At 38.7% G+C, this 14157-nt stretch overlaps 1 pseudogene; it reads left to right on the top strand.

The window, feature by feature from the left end:
- The first annotated feature begins 316 nt into the window (after positions 1-316).
- Positions 317-435, top strand: LOC134912818 (5S ribosomal RNA; annotated as a pseudogene).
- Positions 436-14157: the final 13722 nt, after the last annotated feature.

Raw genomic sequence — 14157 nt, 5'->3', positions numbered from 1 at the left:
CATTGACTTCTATCTGATAGGTATTATCACTTAACAATTGAGGTGTATACTGTGAGAATTATTTGATAAGATTCACTTATTTGAGGATTATACTCGGTCAGTTATCCCAGTGAAGTTCTTTTCAATTGTTCTATCTAAGGAATTTAGGAATTTTTACGCCATTTTTTCTTCACAGGCTTCTCTAGCCTGTACTGACTTGGATTTTCAGCACTTTATCTAAATACTTATCTCACTCTATCAGGTGCTCTCTCATCCGTTAACTTGGACAGCAGAAGCACGTTTCCTTTATAAGGTAGTAGTACTCTCTCATTCAGCAGATTACTGTCATACTCCACAGGATATGCCCAATCTCATCTGATCTTGGAAGCCAATCTATGGTAGGCCTGGTTAGTAATTGGTTGGGAGACCAGCAATGAATACCAGGTGCAGTAAACAATCAAGCTGCACAGCAGAAGGAAGATATCTACTGACTATTATTCCTCTACAGACTCACCTGTTTCTCATCTAATCCCAGATACACATTAACCCTCTTTGCTTGTGGGGATATGATCACACTTATCGCTCTACTGTGACTTGATTGAAGGAGACCACCTAATTATAGGGGTTGCAAAATACTGTGACCTCTCTCCTTAATGTGTTTTGAGGGAGAGGGATCCTGTATCAATATCTACCAACCTTCCACAGGATCAGAAGGCATAAATCTGCTGAATCAAATGCCTTTTGGTGACACCACTACCTGAATATAGAGCTGAAAGTGTTTGATAACCCATTTAGGCAACATTCTATTTTTTCCTTAGCTACACTTTTACAAAGTATTGTGCAATGGATAGGACCAATTAAGAGGTTACCCCTCTGGGAAAAACAAACCTGTTTAATTACATTATTTACATACAAGTATATTATTGAGCTTAAATACTTTCACAAAGGCATTTGATCATTACTGATTATAAAAAATGTTTATTGAGTTACCAAAGATAATGATGTGTAACCATGTATGAATATCAATGTATAATTCTGCTCCTTAGTCACAATATTTTTATATATATATATATATATATATATATATATATGCCAGTAGAGGAATGTAAAATGTATAAAATGATGGTATTCTGCAACTTAAGTTTGTAATGGCTTAATTATGATAGTAAATATAAAGAACATGGATAGTATTATTTTTATTTTGCATATAAAGTAATTTTGTGTTACTGGACAAACCATAATCTAATGTAAGGGGAATAGTTGCATTTATTTGTTTAGTTTTGCATGCAATGGACATACGGTCTGCATTTGCATGTAGCATAACAATACTGGGTAGCTTTGGTTTTACACTGAAAATCAGAATTTAGCTCGGACACACCCAACCCAAATAATCTAATACTGTCTACTCATTTTACATTTCTCCTCCTGCAGTGCAACATAGTTTTAGGAAGGTGTAAATTTGCCACATTTTGCAAAGTTAATTTTCAGGCCAAATAAGAGTGCATATAACTACAGTTAAATTTAAGCAAGACATTTCCTCCTCTCTTTGCAACATATTTATATATATTTTTGGAAGAGTGTTGATGGAAATATGTTATATTGATTTATTATTTTGTTATTATAAAACTATAAATTCTGGATTGTTTTTATACTTTTCCATTTTATCTTGGGTTTAGTTCCCGATTTCAAATAAACATGTCTAACAAAGCTGAGAGTCAATATAGTTAAAAAAAAAGCTTGTTAAAATGCATTGTTATTTTTATTTTTTACACACAACACACTGTACAAATCCCAAGAAAATTCTTAGAAAAGCCAATTTGAGAGCACAGTGCAGTATAGTCATAATATAATTTTATGGCACTTTAGCTTCAACCAACATTATAAGGCCCATGGGATCACACAGATCAGAGAAAGACAAAGTGTATTGTAAAGACATAAAAGGCATACAACATGATCTCATCTCACCTAAATGAAGATAAATTAATATCCCTTAGTTACTGATAAATATTATTATGCCGTTCAAAGAAAGCATGATCCTTATATAGAGATAGCACAGTGGTTCCCAAACTTTTTTGAATCACGGCGCCCTAGAGTATCAGAATTATTTTCAAGGCACCCCTAGGTCCAAAGTTTCTGATTGAGAAATTTAGAAAAAAATATTGAATTAAGTAAATTATGTTTATATGTCATCCTTGGGCTCAGTTATGTGCTGAGGGATAGGATTTCCTTCTGTTTGTCCACATTTTTTATGGTTGGCAGCCACCAGCACTGGTTTTTCCTATTACATTGACAATAAATAGTTTGAATTGGTCCTGGACCACCAACCTGAAGCACCCCTGCAAGTGTCCCATGGCATCCTAGGGTGCCACGACACACAGTGTGACAACCACTGAGATAGCAAATTTTGAAATTCAGCCAAATGTTAGTCTTTCCATTGTCAAATTAATTCACAATAAACCTGATTTGCAAGCATTTGTCAAATAACACCCACTGATTAGCCAGGCCAGTCATAGTGCATGGAACAATAAGCATGAACAAATATTACATTCCTTTACTTTACAAGTTTACAGACATTCAGTGGTAAATGTAATATGGTGCAAGATTTAGGGACTTATACAATTGATCAAATATATTGCACTTCTCTGAAAATAAGAAAGCCAACAAGCATATAAAACCCAACACGTTTAGTCATGTAATAAGCTAATAGCTAGCTGTAAATTCATATTCTGCATGACAAATATGGCTTGTATTCAGGTCATACAGTATCATGGCTTAACATGATTATGATTAAGAATCAAATGACCATATAGTGGGTCCTGTGTATTTTAGGACCTAATCCATGAAAAATTAAAATGCAGTGTATTATATAAAAATTAAATAGTTATTAAAGTAAAAATTAAAAACAGTGTACTGAGAATAAGGGATGGCTTATGAGAGGAGGGGACCTGTGTGCAGACAACTCTCTATGGGCCCCCTCCTGTCTGCGGCACCATAGACTCTGTGCATGTGCTGGTCTTCAGAAACATGGCAACTGCTGCGTTCCCAGAGACTAATCTCTAGTGCAGGGCCATAACTAGTGTGCGTGGAGTGTACTCTGCACATAGTGCTGCAGGGTAGGGGGCGCTGTTGGTAGCACTTGTCAATTATGAATTATCTATTTACCTTCACTAGTAGCTTCCCCCCTTTATGAAGCCCAGCATCTCCTGAATGCCCCTCTCCTACTCCCACCCCTTCTGTTGCTAATAGCTATACAGCACTCATGGACTTGACTTGATAACTCTTTGTTGTTCACTCAGACTGTCCTTTGGTACATATCAGGATGCGAGTGTGCCCGGGATTTGAACCCAGTGCCTATGACATTGCAGTCAGACACTCTAGTCATTGAGCTATCTGCCCTTGCATAGAAAGCTAGAGTATTCCAAGCTGGAGAGTTTTAACTATTTGAAGTTTACCTTGTACTTTGTGAAGGGGTTATCTGCGTTCCGGCTGCTGGGTAGATCTATGTGGTGTGTGGCTGCAAGGGATTGGATGTGTGGCTGCACACTGCATGGATCTGCTTGATTATGGTGCTGGATATATTTTTACAGGGTACAGGTACTGTAGCTTCATATAGTTATAAATCTCATAATTTTTATGTGGGATCAAGGTGTTCCTCAGGGTGGGGTGTTTGGGATGCAGCAGATTGTGGGTTTGAGTCCTGGGTGTGGCAGTATATTGAAATGTGTTGTTTAATGAGGGGTATTGTGGCTTAATGGCAGCAAACTCTTGGATTGAGGGCAATTTTTTTTTTTGGCACAGCGCTCCAAAAAGTCTAGTAACAGCTCTGAGTGCAGCTGCCATGTTCCCCGGATACAAATCTTTACACATGTGAATCACTGGGCAAATTTTCAAGCCCAGATTTATCAAGCCTTGGAGAGTGATAAAGTACCAGCCAATCAGCTCCTAACTGCCATATTACAGGATGTGTTTAAAAAATGACAGGAGCTGATTGGTTGGTACTTTATTACCGTGCAATTTATCACTCTCCAAGGCTTGATAAATCTGGGCCTCAGAGTGATTTCTCCAGCATCAGCAGTGGTGATGAAGAACTCCAGAGAGGTAAGTAATTAAGTATGGCTATGCAGAGAATAGGAAAACACTAGCATTCTAACAAAATATTCTAAAAGAAAATGAATTATTAGAAAAAGTATGTGAATGGCAAATACAAAAATACTTCTCTTCTACTCCAAAGTGTAATGTATTTCCAGAACAAGCTGTCCACTTCCTCAGGAAAGTAAAACCTGGAAATCTCGACGATCCCTTTATCATGTTGTGTGATACACATTTATTCACACCCTTATGTGTTTTGAGGAACATTTAACTGCCAAATTTTTAGAATATCCACACCAGTTCTGATATACTGTAACTTGTATTTCAAGTCCTGAAATATTTCCCCAATGAATATAAAGTATACTGTATTAGTGAGAACATATGCCAATTGTAATTTAAATTTCCTTCACAAGGTGCTATCACACCAGGATGGTCATTCCGAGTTGTTCGCTCGCTAGCTACTTTTAGCAGAACTGCAAACGCAAAGCTGCCGCCCTCTGGGAGTGTATCTTAGCATAGCAGAATTGCTAATGAAAGATTAGCAATTCTGCTATTAAGTATTTCCTTGCAGTTTCTGAGTAGCTCCAGACCTACTCCTAGATTGCGATCACCTCAGTCCGTTTAGTTCCTGGTTTGACATCACAAACACGCCCAGCGTCCGGCCAGCCACTCCTGCATTTTCTGCTGACACACCTGCATTTTTTAGCACACTCCCGGAAAACGCTCAGTTACCACCCAGAAACACCCACTTCCTGTCAATCATTCTCCGATCAACAGAGCGACTGAAAAGCTTTGGGGGTAATTCCAAGTTGATCGCAGCAGGATTTTTGATAGCAATTGGGCAAAACCATGTGCACTGCAGGGGAGGCAGATATAACATGTGTAGAGAGAGTTAGATTTGGGTGGGTTATTTTGTTTCTGTGCAGGGTAAATACTGGCTGCTTTATTTTTACACTGCAAATTAGATTGCAGATTGAACACACCCCACCCAAATCTAACTCTCTCTGCACATGTTATATCTGCCTCCCCTGCAGTGCACATGGTTTTGCCCAATTGCTAACAAAAATTCTGCTGCGATCAACTTGGAATTACCCCCTTTGTTCGCCCGTGAGTAAAATAGCATAGTTTTGTGTGAAATTGCACCCCTGTATGCCATGCAGATGAAGTCTGACTGAATAGATGAAACACATATATATTTTGGTGTTGCTGACACAATTAGGCCCTATTCTCCTTTCACTTTTTCACATTCCTGTTTTTGTGGTTACACAATAAATGATAAATGCAATTTATAGTTATTGGGTTTATTTAATTGCATATTTATATGTTTATATTTATTTCTTGTACATGGTGCTGGTATCATTCTTCACTAGGTATATATTTTGCAACGCTCTGAAATATTAAAAATGTATAGTGATAAAAGAAAGAGAAAAGTGTGCCTTAACATGTATTTCCAATCTATGACCGCTGTATAGCCCCCTTGCTCTTTTATATTTTTGGCTGTTTTCGCTGTGACCATTTAATTATTCACTGCCAAGCATTAATAAAGAATGTACATATAAATTTCTGAAACCAGATCCCCAAAGAGAGGGGAAAAAAGAAGCTAGTTACTACTTGGGTGCACACAAACCCAACTGATAGGTAAATTAAAATATAAACTTTATTGGTATTCAAAACTCTCCAATGCAAATGTAAGGTATTGGCTTTAATGCCCATCTATACATATATGTTATTGGTTTTACTGCCCAAATATATTGCTGGGTTGGTGACGTCGTGCAGGGTCGGTGCTTGTAGATCACATGATCTCCAAGTGCTGCCCATACACAGAGAGTATATGGGAAACAGGTCACAACAACACGGCTCCCGTTCACACCGCACAGCAAGCTGGGTTGAAAATGAGTTCAACCCTGCTCATGACCAGGTTGAAATACCGGGTCGCTCTACCCGGTATTTTTCCCCTAGCACTATGGTGTTCAATCCCGGGATCGGCGGGATCCCAGGATTTAGGGCCAAAAACAGACGGGATTCAATCCAATCCCAGGGATTGAGGGATCAGTGTTGAGCGTCCACAGGACGTATGATGTATATAGCACATTCATCGCTGTTGTAAATCCCTGTGGCCGGTGATTATCAGATGGTCTTAGCTCTTAGCTGTCTTAGTATATTCAGTTGCATCTTACAGCCTCTTGTAGCCTAGATCTATTAAGCTGCTGCTACTATGTTTTGTGCCTTCAATATGCTGTTACAGCGCCATATATTTAGCGCATTTGGCGCTGTTATAAATGCCTCTGCCAGGTTGTTATCGCATTGCCATGGCTCATAGCTGCCTAAATATATTTAGCTACACCTTATTGCTTTTAGCAGCTTGACTCGATTAAGCTGCTACCATATACTACAGTATGTACTTAATGTGCCGATACAGTGTCCCATATATAATCTATTATAGCTATTATATATTATGAGGATGGGGTTTGAATTTTGCGCAGTTAGAAAGGAGTTTACAGCACACTTTGGATAACCATGAAAAAGTAAAAACACCAATACTTAGAGAACTTTGGGGCAGATGTATTAACCTGGAGAAGGCATTAGGAAGTGATAAACTAGTGATAAGTGCAAGGTGATAAAGGCACCAGCCAATCAGATCCTAACTGTTAATTTACATATTGGAGCCGATTGGCTGGTGCATTATCACCTTGCACATATCACTGGTTTATCACTTCCTTATGCCTTCTCCAGGTTAATACATCTGCCCCTATGAACCAAAAAAAGCTGGTAACTGATGTGAGTGCTACTTCTAAAAAGATGTTCTTTAGTGTGTATATAACAAACTAATGTATAATACTTCTAGCTGTATTTTATGACGCACATTTATTTGGATACATACAGTAGGTACAAAGTGACACAGTGCACTAAGCCTTGATTAAAAACACATATAATACATATTTTGCATAATATACCAGAATTGTACCACAGATATGGTGCATGTGGTGACACTTTAGGAAGCACCTATTAGGAGCAAGGTATTGGACCAAGTCCAGCAGTGGTATTACAGATTAAAGTACATTAAAAGTTCAGGTACTCCTAATTCATACCATATATGGCACGTGGGGTGTGCCTCAATGTTGGAGTTCCTGGTTGGCAGTCCAGCAACACACCACAGGCTTTGCCCAGTTGGAGAGATGAATTGAGCAGGAGTCCAAAGATTCAAATTGCGGTCCTTGTCACAACGCGTTTCGGATATATAACATCCTTTATCAAGTGCATATGACTGCTAGTGTCTTGAAACTATACTTAAAGCCGTAATCCGGATATTAGGATCCTTACTTGCTATTTTCGTCTCTCGCGGTTTGCATTCCACCGCAGGAGATGAAACCAGAAGTATGCGTTCCACCGGCTGGAAGTAGATGTGGATGTCATGTTTCTGCCTGGCGGTGACTGCTGTTAACCAGTTATTGAACCTGGATGAACTTTCCTGTTCACTTTGGGTTCCAAAATCCTGGAAATGGTGTTCAATAACTCCTTTTTACATTCCAAATTGGGAATTGGTTTATTAATGGTTTAAAAAGACTCCAATTTGACTCCAACTCTTCCCCAGAAAATAAATTCAAATGTTTTAATTATTATTAATACAATTTAAATTGTTTCTCTAATATAGTATATATATGCCTAACATAAGTTTAGAAATTAAGGAATATGGTACAAAAACTTCATAAACACAATATTCCCTTGATGATATATAAGACTCATAACTCAATACTATATCATACTATATCAGAGAAACAATTGAAATCGTATTAATAATAATTAAAAAAATAAAATGTATTTTCTGGGGAAGAGTAGTACATGGGATAATAAAACCATGTCCATACACTTATGGAATAATCACAATGTTTAGTGATTAGAAAAGCTGGCGCCCAAGATGGCTGCCTCACCTTTTGCATGCTCCTGATCATCTCCATAAAACAGCTTAAATTCACCACAACTGACCTAAGAATCATCATAAATATCCAAGGACTTACCTTTAACTTGTACTACGCAACGCGAACATCTCATCAAAACCAATGGATTGCATTCCTGCGCTGAGATACACACTGGATTGAATCCTGGATTGAATCCTGTGCATACCTCCACTGAGAAGTCCTTAAGTTTAGCAGCTGCTGTACTCTGCATTGGACATCCCAGATAAGGTACTGTGGACTACAACCTATCTTTGGCTCCATCCAGCCCCTCACTTAGACATCATCCACCTCTGTTCTCTGAGCAACAAATAACTGACTTATTGCATTAATCAACTAATATCAGTATAATCAGGCTCTGAATTGCTGAAGGCTCACTGTTTCAAATCAGGATCCATTCCCCAGGACACATTATCACTACCCCCACAAGAAATCTACTTCAAAGGCCTCTCACAGTGAGACTTTTCACACCTACACAGTAGGAATTGGCTTCTAACACCTTTCCACAAGACTGCCTATCCTAGGATAATTGACTAAATCATCAGTTATTTTATTTATCACTTGCTTCAAATATACCAAATAGGTTATAGCAATAACTTTGTTCATAAACCCATTATAATTTTGGATCACATACCGAATTGGGGGAAAACAAAACACAAAAAGGGAAAAAAAAAAACACTGCTTTCGCTTCCTCTCTCATTATCATATGCAGCTCATACTTATAGTAATCTGTCATTGATGACCCAATGTATACGTATTTCTCCAGCTTCATTCTTTCACTCCGCCCACCACATTCTGCAGTTCCTATCACATCATCACAGGCTTCTATTCTCCAATCCCTTGGCATCTTAAAAAGAAAACACAGGCGCATTCGTGGGAAGCGAGCAGGCTGGAAATTTATTTTCCCCGGTAACCACCTAAGTCCTTTGCACACCTGCTCACCCCCATATTCAAAGAACAATCAAATAGAAGTTATACCCAAAAGACGGCCATGTGTTTGGAAGAACAGAACTGTCAATTCTCGCTTTGTGACCCCCATACCCAGAGCTCCTGCACTTAACATAAAGAAAACTGAAGACCCTCTGGTATGCCCAATCAGGTCAGTCCTTTGTAATGCCAGATCTATAAGAAACAAGACTGCAACAATTGCTGACCTTATTGAATCTGCAGATCTAGCCTGTATTACAGAGATCTTGCTTAGATGAAAATGCAGCACCTATATTGGAGGCTGCGATCCCAACAAACTACTCTGTCATCTACAACCCAAGACTGGACCGCAGGGGTGGTGGGGTGGCTATTTGCTTCAAAAAAGAACTTAAACTTAGGGTCCACCCTATTGAAATTACTCGCTCATTTGAGTGCATTGCTGCCCGGAGTTCGACAGGATTAAGTTTCAGAGTACTTCTCATTTACCGGCCCCCTGGAAATGGAAAGATATTTCTACAAGAAATTGCAGACACTGTTGCTGGCCTGGTTCTGGAACATCAAAGATGGCTCATCCTCGGGGATTTCAATGCATGGGTGGATGATGAGCTCTCACGCCTTGGCCAAGACCTCCTGTGCATAATGAATGGTCTGGGCTTCACACAGGTCATTCCTTCTGCCACACATAAAAGTGGTCACACTCTCGATCTTGTCTTTCAGATTGGATTAGAAGTCACTGCCCTAAAAATAAACCCAGTCATCTGGTCAGACCACTACTCCATTTGGTTCTCAGTTGCAACCCCTCAAATAAGATCTCTGCCCGTGGAGTTGACCAGGTATCGTCCAAGGAGGGGTATGACTTCCCAGGATCTTGCAGCAAATCTGGATCTCTCTGCTATACTGGGTGCCTGTGAAGATCCCTGTTCCCTAGTCCATTATTATAATAGGGATGTTATGGCTGCAATTGATATTATCGCCCCTGTGCGTATAAGACCTCGTAAACCACAACGTCAACTCCATGGTTCGACAACAGTGTTAGTGAGCTCAAGAAAAGGGGGCGTAGATTGGAAAGACGATGGAGGAAGACTAACCTAGTGGATGACAAATTAAAACTAATAAAGCATAACAAAGAATATCAATCGACAATCACTGGTAAGAAATCACAGTTCCTGTCAAATGAGATCACAGCAGCAAACAATAGGCCAGCTCAACTTTTGTGCACAGTGGAGATGCTTTGCAAGCCAGCATGCCTGCAGACTGATGAAACCCTCTCCCAGGCAAGATGCAACGAGTTTGCACACTTCTTTGCAGATAAAATATCCACCATCTGGGCTGGAATCTCCACAGTGCCATCAAAGGAGTGCCAAACTACAAAGCCTGCCAATATAAGCTACCTGCCTTCATGGACAAGCTTTGACCCAGTGGATGTAAAGGACACTGCTGAAATTGCTCGGATTTTGCGTCCCACCACCTGTGATCTGGACCCGGCCTCAACCAAGCTTCTAATGGGTTGTATGGATATAATTGGTCCTGTCTTTGCAAAAATTGTTCAATGCTCTTTGCAGACAGGCATTTTTCCTGGACCCCTAAAGGAAGCAATTGTTAGACCGCTTCTTAAAAAACCTAATTTAGATCCCGACTGCATGACCAACTACAGACCGGTATCAAACCTTCCTTTCCTAGGAAAGGTTATTGAGAAAGTTGTTGCAAATCAACTGGAAACCCGCCTGACAACCCATGATATTTAAGATCCATTCCAATCAGGATTCAGGAGAAGACATAGCACTGAAACAGCCCTGGTGTGTGTGTTAAATGATCTTCTGATGGCAAGAGACAGAGGTGACTGTTCAATATTTTTCCTTCTGGATCTCTCGGCAGCATTTGATACCGTGGACCATGGTCTTCTGATTGAGCGACTGATACATTTCTGTGGTCTGGATGGCACAGTCCTAAGCTGGTACAAATCATTTCTCACAGGCAGGTCACAGAGAGTATCATCTGGATTATACTCATTACCACCAGTGCCATTGCCATGTGGTGTCCCACAAGGTTCTATACTATCCTCCATGCTTTTTGCAGTATATATGCTCCCATTGGGCGAAATAATCAGGCGCCATGTCCTGGTCTACCACTGCTATGCAGATGAAACACAACTGTACTTGTCCTTTGCTCCGGTCACTGATAACCCAATAGCAACCCTAAATGGGTGTCTAGCTGAGCACCAGTTGGCTGTGACTGAACCCAGATAAAACATAGGTCATTATGATACGACAGCAACATCAAAGGACAAGACTGCAGCATAACCAACCAACTGGACTTACACTCGGGGATTCTGAATTACAGACCAGTGATACAGCCACTGTCGCACACAGTATATAGGCATGCCACATATCAGTGTAATCAGAAGAAGCTGCTTGTGCATCCTAGTCACATAGCAATGCAAATAAGATGCATTTTTATCAAAAATAGGCACCTAACTTTAGCAGAGCTGCCAGCTGACTCACGCCAGGCATCTCCTGCTGCATGGCGCATTGAGGCAAGATGTATGAGGACACATCTGTATCCAAACAGAGGCAGAGGTCACAGTGTTAGCAGCTATGTAAGTGCTGCGTGTGTGATCGGGTTGGTTGTGCAATAGTGTTCGGCATATGTGTAAGGCGCATTATGTGTCATGTGTATAAATGCATTAATAATGTGCGGCAAATGTGTAAGGGGCACTGTGTGTGTCATTATGTGTATAAGGGCATTAATAATGTGTAACATATGTGTAAGGGGCATTATGTGTGTCATTATGTATATAAGGGCACTACAAATGTGCGGCATATGTGTAAGGGACATTATGTGTATAGGCATTAATAAAGGTTGGTATTATGTGTAAGACGCATTATGTTTATAAGGACATTAATAACATGTGTCATATGTGTAAGGGGCATTACTGTTTGGTGTTATGTGTATAAATGCATTACTAATGTATTTCATTATGTGTATAAGTTGCTGTACTGTGTAACGTACCGTATATAAAGGGCAATACTATGTGGTCTAATGTGAATAAAGAGCAATATGGTGTGGTGTGATGAGAATAATGAGCAATTCAGTGTGATGTTATGTGACTAAGGGGCCCTACTCTCAGGAGTAACGTATATAAGGTAAAGTGGTACTATTGTGTGATGTAACATGAATTAGGGACACTATCACATGATAAATTGTGAATAAAGTTGCACTACTGTGTGGCGTAATTTGAATTGTGTGGCCACACTATTGTGTGGCCATGCCACTAGCGGTGGTGCTAGGGGGCACCAGCCAAAATCTTGCCTAGGGCATCACATTTGTTAGGGCCGGCTCTATTCCTATTCAAAAATAATAACACATAATAATAATAATTCATATCCATAATAATAACAATAATAATAATAATTTGAGATTAGTACAAAGGATAGTAGATATAAAGATAAAAATATGCGACTCAAAATGACATTTGATATTGAGCTCAAAATATTAGGCACAAGACGAGCTATTGGTAATAATGTCAAATAACTGTGTACCAAGAAAAATCCATAAATAGAAACTTTATCATATCATTATATAACTATGAACTACAGATAAATTAACCAGAGGTTTTATATATATATATATATATATATATATATATATATATATTGGAAAAAAAAAGGAATTAAGACCACTTAATTGCGCTATAATCTGATAGCTCAAACCACTGAGAAATACCCCCTGTCAGAAGAAGTACTACACATAGAATAGGCAAAGAAAAGGGTTCTCTTGGGAGCTTGACCACCACAGATATCTTATATTATAAAATCATTTATTAAAACAACATGTTATATATATACTTCCATAACATGAATAACAGGATCACACATGTCACTTGAGTAATACATTCATTTGTAATAATCTATTGCAAGATGTTTTCAATCATTCGGTGAAGTACTTATTCCTCAACACGAATAAGCATGTATGATCTATTCACCAATTCATGGAAACGCACAATCGTTGAAACCCAACGTGTTTCGTCCATTAGGACTTCATCAGGGGTGCACATCTGGGTGGGTCACAAAAAAATATATATCAAATGTCATCCCTTACAATAACATCAAACACATACATTTATTTTTCCATATATTTCATGTTCATGAAACCATTTCATTATTAGAATAAAAACAGATACATCATATGAAATATACAAAAGAAGGGGTAAAAAGGAAGAAAACGAGGAGAACATCGGAGGAGGAGAGAACATAAGGAGGTGAAAGTAAGGGTCGGAACCCTACTGAGCAGGTCAACTACAAGTGCCAAATTAGAGACCAATGTGCTGATATTCACTTGTATTTTTTATCATATAACTATACTGTTCAGTAGACATAGATTAATACACGATTCGCACAATGACTGTAAAAATAGCATCTGGTTCAAGTAATATTTAGTTGGTTGAATGAATTGTACATACCAAAGAATGGCTTCACCAAAAGAAAAACAAACAGAGCATGAACTCGCTGAGAGTGTGTTCCTACAAATTAGAATTATACTCCCATTAGAATGAAAAAATGTCTTAAATATGGAACATCGTTCTATTAGAGGTGATTCTTAACAGATATAGTGGTGGCCCCAATAAATAGACTAGTATTGCGATGTTCATAATCTTAAAACGTCATTAAATAAACCACTAGTCAATTTTCAATGGATTCTCCCACTATTGCTGAGGTGTGTCTCCATTACAAAAAGTCATATGTGGTGAATTATTACAATTTAAATCAAACCATATCCATATTGCATCTACATATACATACATATGGAAGTTTATAAAGGACCATGCTGAAAGGATAGACTGTTCCCAATTTGAAATCTACTATGACGGTTCATATGTGGCCAAACACCAGGCTCCTCTACTACATATATATAAGACCTTAATTTTAGGGTATGTGCTCTCATTTATGAGGATATTGATCTACCCAAAATTAATAATTAAGACAGCATAAGCTCACCTGTAGATACTAATAGACCATCAAATTATGGATGTTGGCCAAATTAAATCAGTAGTACATCCGTGTGTTTCCTATAGGATTATGGAATGCTTAATTAGATACTAACAATAGGCCACCTCCAGTATAATAACAACTTAAACTAGGGAATGTGGCAACCGGATTATTTTGGCAAAAAAAATCATAAAAACATTGTTGATAATTTAAGAGACAAGCTC

This window comes from Pseudophryne corroboree, chromosome 4, assembly GCF_028390025.1.
Source record: "Pseudophryne corroboree isolate aPseCor3 chromosome 4, aPseCor3.hap2, whole genome shotgun sequence".
NCBI classification, from domain to species: domain Eukaryota; kingdom Metazoa; phylum Chordata; class Amphibia; order Anura; family Myobatrachidae; genus Pseudophryne; species Pseudophryne corroboree.
The sequence above is the reverse complement of the archived record's forward strand: the minus strand, read 5'-3'. Positions and strand labels throughout refer to the sequence as shown.